General features: G+C 40.5%; 1 non-coding gene across 1 annotated transcript; it reads left to right on the top strand.

Annotated features, from left to right (window-relative positions):
- Positions 1 to 6,097: 6,097 nt before the first annotated feature.
- trnav-uac lies at positions 6,098 to 6,170 on the top strand. Its single transcript has one exon. It is a non-coding gene; the product is annotated as a tRNA-Val (tRNA).
- Positions 6,171 to 9,637: the final 3,467 nt, after the last annotated feature.

Genomic DNA, 9,637 nt, shown 5'->3' with positions numbered 1-9,637 from the left:
GCAGGAGGATCTCACATTCATTATCCATCCTTATCAGCTCTAATGAGAGAGACGCAGCTCTGGCAGCAATCCTCCGTCACACATTTATCTCACACACTTGCAAATCTTACATGTTTTACCATGAAATGATGCTTATTCTCTTTACTCTAATGTGGAAAAAATAACTTTCAGCACTCCACAAAGCACAAAACCTCCTCTTGTATCTTCAAAGGGTCTGCTCGCACTTTAAACTCTTTGCTTTCACCCTCATACATTACTGCTGCTGTACAGATTTCCCTTTAGCCCTCGTCTTCACATGCTGACATATTATTCTTGCTTGTGAAAAATCTGCTTTGAGATTTCCAATCTAACCCAAAGCAGTCTTTTTCGGTTCATGGGCCGGGCATTTGGGATGAGCACTTCAGAAACAGTTTTTAATTCAATACAAGTCATGATCTGAGAGTAAAATATCTACAGGAGTGAGTCCTTTCTTTTAGTTCATGAATAGCATCTAAAAAAAATCTGCAAATCCAACCTTCACTAAACAAACAGTAGCATCACCCTGAACAACCTGTGATTACATCACGACTCCCACTAAACCAGAGAAGTTTAACAGACCATTTAGCTCCTCATAAAGAAGAAAAATGAAGTTTTAAGGCCCTTTTTTTAAATTCAACTTAGACACAGCAGTGGTATTTTCTCCAGGAAGCTGAAGTGAAGCCAGCCTTCACCAATGTTTTTTTTTTTTTTCTTTTACTGACAGAAGTTGTAATTTTAATGAAACATGTTGTATAACAGCTTAGGGCACTTTTCTGTGATTGCTGCCATCTCTAACCTTCATTTCTATTTAAACCTAAAAGTAAAACAGTGGCCCTCTATAAACGGGGTCTTCAACTCCATTCCTACAAGGGCTAGATTTTTCTTGGGAAAAGGCAAAGGGGCCAGACTTCACAAAAACTAAAATTAGAAAAATATTTTGGTCCAATTAATACATTATTGTTTAATTATTTTGTTTTCCTTCAAAAAAGTAAATGTTGTTATGCATTTGGCAGAGATTAGTTCAAATCTCCTAAACTGCAACTGCCACTAGAGGTTGTTTGCAATATTTTGGCTACACATTTCTGGGGCTGGGCTGCAAGGTGGTGCACATTGCGCTGTTGCCTCACAACAAGAAGGTTCCTGGTTCACATCCGCTCAGGGCCTTTCTATGCAAGAGTCTGCATGTTCTCCCCAGGCATGCGTGGGTTTTCTCCGGGTACACAGGCTACCACCACCAAAGACATGTTTGTAAGGTTAAATGGTGACTCTAAATTGGCCAGGGAGTGTGAGTTTGAGGATGCTTTGTTGTCTGTCTTTGCATGTCAGCCCTGTGATTGGCTAGCTACCATTCCCATGTGTACCCTACCTCTCGCACAGCTGACAGCTGGGATAGGCTCAAGCTGTATGCAACCCTGAATGGTATAAGCAGTAAAGGAAATGGATGGATGGATTTCTGGGGCTGTCCATCATCCATTTCCTATAACCTTGCATAGCAGATGGATGCGCCCATTTTTGTGTTTCTCACTGGCGAATCCATCTTGCAAAGCTGCAACAAGAGGCTGGTGCAATTATGGGGAAAGATATTAGTGTGAATGCTGGGAAAGTGCCAGTTTTCTCAGAACTTGATGACATTTCTTCGTTAAAAGAAGAACAAAGAACAGCATTGAGTTGTTTTCTTTTCAAAAATGACAAAAGTCGTGTACTGACATGTCTACAGTCGCCATGGAGTTTAGTCCTCGGTAGGGGCGCAGCTCGATAGCGGCTACATCACGTGTTTTGTTGCTCTGATTGTCCCGTAAAGATGTGACAGACAGAACGTTCATCCAATCACCCTCTGAGATTTTTTTTTCAAAGGCTCTGCCCTTTCCTTAACGCTTTGAATGCGTGTTTCACACATCCATCTGGCATGCCAGGTTAATCCATCACTGGGTTTAATGCAAAAATGCAGTGTTGTGATTGGTGGGAAAACTGGTCTATTGTTGTGGTTCTCTGGCAGAAAAATGTTTTTTTCAAAGTGCCTGAAGGGGAAAGTAGATGTGGTAAATGTTAGTTGTCTCACCTGCAATCGATGTGTCCTTCACCTATGCTGTGGCTTCAAACCAATCAAATCATAGTTTGGTATCAACATAACTGATAGTGATGCTCAGTTTGTTTTTTGCCCATATTTGCAAATTAATCTACATCAATACCAATATTTAAATGTTGTTCAGACTTGAAAATTTAGTCTTTTAAAGACAATTTACAGTCTAAAGCAGAACAAATGACCACATTTCAGTCCCTAAACAAGACTTTAAAGTGTAAGAAATGATGATGAAAGAAAGACTTCAGCTGATGTAGGGCTGTTGGTCCAGCCTGAAACTGCTAACTTATTTGTTCATACAGCCGTTATTTACCGCTGATATATCCAGATTTTTATAGACAAAATATCACAGCAATGTTTATTTCTGTCAATGCTGGCAATTTACTTTTTCAGCTAATTTCTGTCGATACCAATATCACGCTGCTAAAATCATGCATTCCTAATAACTAAAATGAATTATCAGGAGGCCTCAGGTTGCCAAACTTAAATAGTAGAACTGATTTCACCAAAAAAGTCAACTTAACACACACTTCAGCAGCCATGGTGGCAGAAGTATATGCACAGCATAAAGTTATAGTTGGACATCAGAAATGGAGGCGAACACTAACTAGGCTGATGGACAGGTCAGATGCCATATCTGCCTGGTCAGAGAACAGACTGGACCAATCAGAGTAATTTGAGGTGAATGAGGCAGTAGCTAAGGGTGTTATTTAGTCGTGCTGTAAGCTAGTAAATAATAGCTGCCGCCAATAAAGCAATTAACTCAGATGTAATAGTATAGCATCAGTTTTCATTGAAACTGTACCATATTTCTTCATTAAAAGGAGAGCTAAGAACCACACTGAAAGCTTTTCTTGGCAGATGTTTCTGTGCTTATTCTAACCTGCTTCCACATGAATTGAAATAGTTCAGGTTTGAGTTCAGTTTCACCGTAAGCTTGGCTAATGGTAGAACAATTAGTTCAGATGCTACAGGCATAGTTTGATCAGAAATGGGCCACATTTCTTTGTTAAAGGAAGAACAAAGAATTCCACAGAAAGCGTTTCTTGACAGAAAAGATGTTTTAGCTCTTCTCCCAACTGGCTTCATCATGAGTTTGATGCACCAACTGACTCCAGTAGTAACCAGCAGTAATGGCAGCTACTGTGAGAAGTTCACTGCAGAACCGTGCATACCATCCATCCATCATCCATTTCCTTCTACTTTCCGGGGGTCGGGTCACGGTGGCAGCAGGCTAAGCAAGTCAACCCAGACATCTCTCTCCCCAGCAACATTTTCCAGCTCCTCCTGGGGTATTTCAAGGCGTTCCCAGGCTAGATAAGTTACATAATCCCTCCAGCGACTTCTGGGTCTACCCCTGGGTCTCCTTCCAGTTGGATGTGCCTGGAAGACCTCCACATGGAACAAGACATTTGAAAGTACTTGAACTCCTTTACTTGGAGCAAAGACACTCCCCCCACCCAAAGGGAGCAACCCACCATTTCCCAGCAGAGATCTATGGCCTCAGACCCTGCATACCCGTTACATCATATGCATTGTCACTCTGATTGGCCCATAATCAATGAGACAGAGAGAAGGTTTGTCCAATCACCCTCTGAGATTTTTCTCAAAGGTTCTGCCCTTCTCAAAAGTGTTCAGTTCAGTGAGCCATTACCCAGATGGATTTGAGAGATTTCCCATGCGGTGGATATATGGAGCAGTCTATCTGGCATGTTAGGACGGGCAAACACAAGTGTTTAGATGTGAACCATAAATCATGAGGTGATAACAGGAGCAGCTGAGCTGAAACTGCGACTGCCATACAAGTAAAGATTGATTGATTAAATACGGATCAAAGAGTAAAAATCTTTAGACTTACATGTGTGTGTCTTCTTCACAGCTGCTGTCAAACCTGCAACACAAAAACAGACACAACCGTCAGTTTTAGCTCTAAAATAAGTTGAAAAGTTCTTCTTCAAGGTGAGTGTGGAGAACATGACATGGTCTCTTCAACTTTATGGGACTTTAGAGAGAAGACAACACTTTCAGCTTCTGTACAAGAAATATAGGATAAAAAAAATCACACTGTATTTCCATTAACAATGCATATAACATACGGCCCAGCTTTTACTGTCACTAAACATGTAAACTATGTTCATATAAGACAAAAACAATCTGCAACATCTAGAGGCCAAAGTGAGTCAGTGAAAAGATATAGATTAAGATGACAATAATATGCATGATATATTGGCTCCTACAGTCTGCTCTTCTATTCAACATTTCCCCTCAGGTAAAGTTCACCTCTTCTGTCAAGTCTCCTCCCATCAGCCATCTGGTCGTCTGACATCGCACACAGTTACACACAGACACACACAGATACACACACGACAGGATATTTCATCAATGTCGAGCGGCCTGTGGAGGCAGACGAGCGGCGCTGCGTCTCCTTGTTCCGTGTCTCACCTGAGGCCAGCCATACTTTCTCTCAGATGTCTATTTTTATTGTCTTTACATTTTTAAGGTTATCTTTGAAGTCTGCCAGGTTTAAATCAGCGTGGCACAGGGACGTAGTCTCATGTAAGGATGTACAAATTTTAATCCTTTTCAATTACCACATGCTTTACATACAGTATCTTGTTTTTGTTTTTTTGTTTTTTTTTTACATCTGACTGCACCATAAGCGGTCAAGTTTTTGAGGAAAAAAACACATATATTTATATTTCAAGCCAAACATGTCATGAGTGTCGGGGTACAGCTCACTGGTGTCCTCTTGCTGAAACAGAGCAGTGATGAGGACAGAAGATGTCATTTCCCTGATTGCTTCACAGCTGTTTTTTTTTTCTAATAAAGCTAGAGACACATCAAAATTTCTACTTGGACATCAAGGAGATTCAGAATTTTATATGCCTGATGCTGAAGACGTGCCTCTTGCTGACCGCTGCATGCACTCTATGCTCCACCCTCACCAGTGGGCCAGTATGATTATTAAGCCTCTCATGCATCTCTTAATGATGCATGAGTGTCTCTTACAGACAGAGAGCAAAGGAGAGCGACAGCCATGCCTCCTGAACCTTAAAAAGGAAAAGATCTATGCATTTATAAACAAAGTGTAATAATCCTTGCAACTAAACACTGAAGTGTGACTCCTGGACAGATGTGTGAGGAAAACTTTGATTCATAAATTCAGTGTCAGAATGTTTGTAAAGGAGGCTTAATATTTTGCCTCTTTTATATCTAAATTTAAAGAAGTTTTGGCACTGGTTTAGCTCAGTGGGTAAAGAAGGTGCCCATACACAGTAGCTCAATGCACAAGTCACATTTCTGGTCTCAGTGCTGTTTGGAGCGAGTCCTCCCCCACTCTTTCACCACATTTCCTCTTCAGCTGTCCTATCAAAATAAAGGCAAAAATGGCCCCCAAAAAATCTTTAAAAAAACCCCTGTGACCTTGTTTTCCCTTTTTTCAGTGAGAAAAAGAAAAAACAGGATACTAAATTAATTGAAATAGCATCAAATCGTATCAAATCATATTAGCCTGCAATTTTGTAGCCTGCAATTTAAGAATCCAATCAAATCTAGAAAAGACTCCCCTAGTAATACACAAACGTATTTGGTCTCTCCTGTTAATTAGCTGTGTTTTAATCAGACCTGTTGCCACATGTGTATAAAATCAAGCTCCTAGCCATACAGTCTCCATTTACAAACTTTTGGGATACAAAAGGAGTCGTTCTGAAAAGCTCAGTTACTTCATGCAAGGTACTTTGATGCATGCCACCTTTACACTAAGACAATTCAGGGAATTTAAACCCTGCTGGATATTTCAGTCAACTATAAGTGATATTATTAGAAAGTTCTGATTCCATTGAAGAGTTCTGAACTTCCACCGGCACATAAACTGTGGGCTGGGAGCTTCATGGAAGGGTTTCCGTGGGAGCAGTTGCATGCAGGCCTCACATCACAAAGTGCAATGCCAAGTGTCGGATGGCCTGCGGTAAATCACGTCAACGCTGAGCCGTAGACAGAGGTTCCATAGTGTAGTGGTCATCACGTCTGCTTTACACGCAGAAGGTCCTGGGTTCAATCCCCAGTGGAACCATGTCTTCTGTAAAATAACACTGAGATGATCAGTAAAAGCATCTGTACATCTTTGTGTTGTGTGTCATTGAGCTATCCATCAATGTACACAAATGTCTCTTAGGGGCTGGATAGCTCAGTGGTTTGCAATATTAACTGTAGTCAAGTGCTGAGTGTGGGTCCTTAATGCTAGGAACACCTGTCCAGGATGTAAGTCACTTTAGATAGAAGTGTCTGCTGGATGTCATTTTAACACTGGACTGTGGGAATATGTTCTGTGGAGTGATGAATTACACTTCTCTGTTTGAGTCAGATAGGTAAGTCTGGGTTTCATAGATACCTGGATAATGTCACCTGCCTGACTATATTGTGCCAACTGTAAAATTTGGCAGAGGAGGGACTATGGTATGAGGCTTTCTTTAGAGTTTAGGCTAGACCTCTTATCTCCAATGAAGGCCTGTCTTAATGCTTCCAGCATCCATCCATTTTCTATCCCGTTGGGTGTCGCAGGGGCCTGGAGCCTATCCTAGCTGTCGTTGGGCAGGAGGCGGGGTACACCCTGGACTGGTCACCAGTCATTCACATATAGAGACAAACAACCAGGCATGCTCACATTTACACCTATGGCTAATTTAGAGCCAATTAACCTGTTAAGCCCAAGCCTCTTTTATTAGGCTACTGCTCGAAATTTCCAGTCCATCTTTAAATGAGAATTACTCTGTAACTACAAGGTCTATTTGAATGATCAAGGTACCATTATGAAGAGGGGACTTGTGAAATTTATTCAGAAGTGTAAACATGTGTATATATGTTACTGGATAAGAGAGAATCAAGTTGGCAAATGAAAAATTTCATTTTCGCCTATCTTTTTTTATTATTTTAGCATAGATATGTCACAGAAATAATGCAGTTGAAGTCCAAAAATCTCCAGTAGGCCAAAGCACCACATTTTTACATTACCTCTTTCAAATTTCATGCCACTTGAGGGTTATCAGGACAAAATAAGAAAGATTTTAGTAAAAAATATCCAGGCGAAATCTCCTCTTGAGCCAAATTGGGCACAATTTGGCACAATCTGTGTCATTTGAAAAATCACAGGTATCAAACTTTTTCTTACTCATATGCCATTATTGGTGGCCACTCCCTCAAATCCCCCAGACCTCCATGTAGTGCCCTTTCAAAGGAAGTCTTACAAAGGAACTAAAGTTTGACACCAAGAGGAGCAGATTTATTTCTAATGCCCCCCCCCCCAAAAAAAATAAAAAACACAAAATGAAGTGCAGAAAACTAAAAGAAACTGTTTAAACAAATGCAAACTGCACAAACATGACTAGAATTTTCAGTAGAGGCTGGTCTTTCAAATAAGTCCATGCTTGTGTCTGTAGTACCAGGCACCATCCCATAGGGGGCGGAAGTGTCTGACTACGTAGCACTACGTAGACTATAAAGACATGATTTGATGCGTTTAATGTGGAAGAACTTGAATGGCCCACAGAGCCCTGACCTTAACCCCATCAAGCACTTTGGGATTAATTGGAATGGAGGTTGCCAGGCCTTCTCATCCAACATCAGTGTCTGACATCAAAAATACTTTAGGGAACGTATGGACACAAATTCCCATAAAAAAACACACACTCCAAAATCTTGTGGAAAGCCTCCCAAGAAGAGTGGAAGTTCCTGTTGGTATAGTGGTCGGAAGGCCAAATACTTTTGTCCATATTGTGTAATGTCATTATGACATTATGCATGTGCTACATTGCAGCAAATAAAGTCTGTTAGAAACAGTGTTTCTGAATTGACATTAAACTTAAACTGAAAGATAAAACTAAGTCTAAACCTTGTATGAGTTGTGCATATCTTTTAATCTCTTTTAGTCTTGCCCAATAGTTTTTCTTAAGAAAAAAAAGGCTTGTCATAAAAGACAAAGTTGTGTAAATATGTAGGAGGATGTGAAACTTCTCTGGTTTTCAGATGTCATCAGTCATTCATCACTGAACCTGTTCCTGGCGTCAGATAATACTCACACCTACAGCTCTCCACCATCTTGATCTCATCTCCTTCCTGGTAAAAGAAACGCTGAGCACCGTGGTATTACTGAGAAACCTGAGGGCGGAGCATGCAATCTCTCCGAGGTGCAAGAAACGAGGTAAAAATTAACGATCCGGTTGATTTCATTGATCATCAAACCCTGACCTGGAAACAACTCCATATCCCATGGCTGCAAAAGCCAACATCAGCAGAAAAACACCCGCTCTGTGTTTCCAAGTTTAGCGAGTGCCGTGGTTTATCTGTGGCGACCTTTGACTGCCCCCAAAATTAATCCTGCCTGCACACAAACACGCTCCACACACTTCATATTTCAAAGACGTGATAATAGGAGAAGTCATCAGCACCTACAAGACTGTATCACAGAATCTAGGCCAGATTAGAATATTCATTAGCTCTGCCCTTTTCAACTCCAGGCTGCAGGAGAAGAAGCAAACACAGACATGAAAGATCAGGCAGTCAGGTCGAGGTGGAAAGGATGTGAATCAAAACAACAACCTAAGAGTGAAAGAACCATCTCTGCTGTTGCTGAGGTAGTGTCTGTGGTGATCTTTAGTCACGTATAACGTACATAAACAAGAACTTTGAACAACTCAACACCCAGTGTTCTCAGTATATTTTGTGGTAAGGGTCAATGTCTTCTTCTGATCACTTTTTGTCCATAAATTGAACATTTTTGGGTCTTCTGTGATATTTTTGCATCAAGTTTGGCCTTTCATGACCTTCAGATCATTTAAGGTAATGTGTTTGCCATCTTTATGGTTATGTTGCATCTCAGGCGTGTTAATTTCATCAACTAAAACTATGACTAAAAATGTTTTTTGGCAGCCATTTTTTCCCATGAGAAAGACTAGACTTAAACTAGCCAAATAAAGAACTTTGATGACTAAAACTGACTAAAGAAGGTGAATTTTTTTCATCAAGATGACTAAAACTAAGAAAAAAATGTAAATTTGGTTTTCAAGTTGCATTTAAAATCCATGATATTAGTAAATCTGTCAAAATACAATGCATGTGTATCTATTCTGCCTCTCAGCTGTAGAAAGCGGGAACCCCAGGTTAGCAGGGTGCATAGATACCCCTAGCATAATATAGTGCCAGATTCAGCCAAGAGAAAAAACGACTGGACTATAGATTCAGACTAAAATGTGAGGAATTTAATGGACTAAAACTAGACTAAAACGTTTAGTTCTTAGTTTTCGTTGACTAAAACTACACAGCAAAACCTGGAGAGTTGAATTTTCAATGTGAAACATTTCAGCGTTGATTTTAACTCCATCCTGAGTTAAGTGGCCTTTAGTGTTGGAGTTATTTGACAGTGTTGATCTGTCCAGTGTTAATTCAACTCTTTAGAGAGTTAGTTGATCTAGGCCCTTCCCCATTCCAATCCAAATCTGGGGGGTGGAGTTTTCCCATCATGCTCCAGGGCAGAGTGTTTATGTG

Source organism: Cheilinus undulatus, linkage group 1 (genome assembly GCF_018320785.1).
Source record: "Cheilinus undulatus linkage group 1, ASM1832078v1, whole genome shotgun sequence".
NCBI lineage: Eukaryota > Metazoa > Chordata > Actinopteri > Labriformes > Labridae > Cheilinus > Cheilinus undulatus.
The sequence above is the reverse complement of the archived record's forward strand: the minus strand, read 5'-3'. Positions and strand labels throughout refer to the sequence as shown.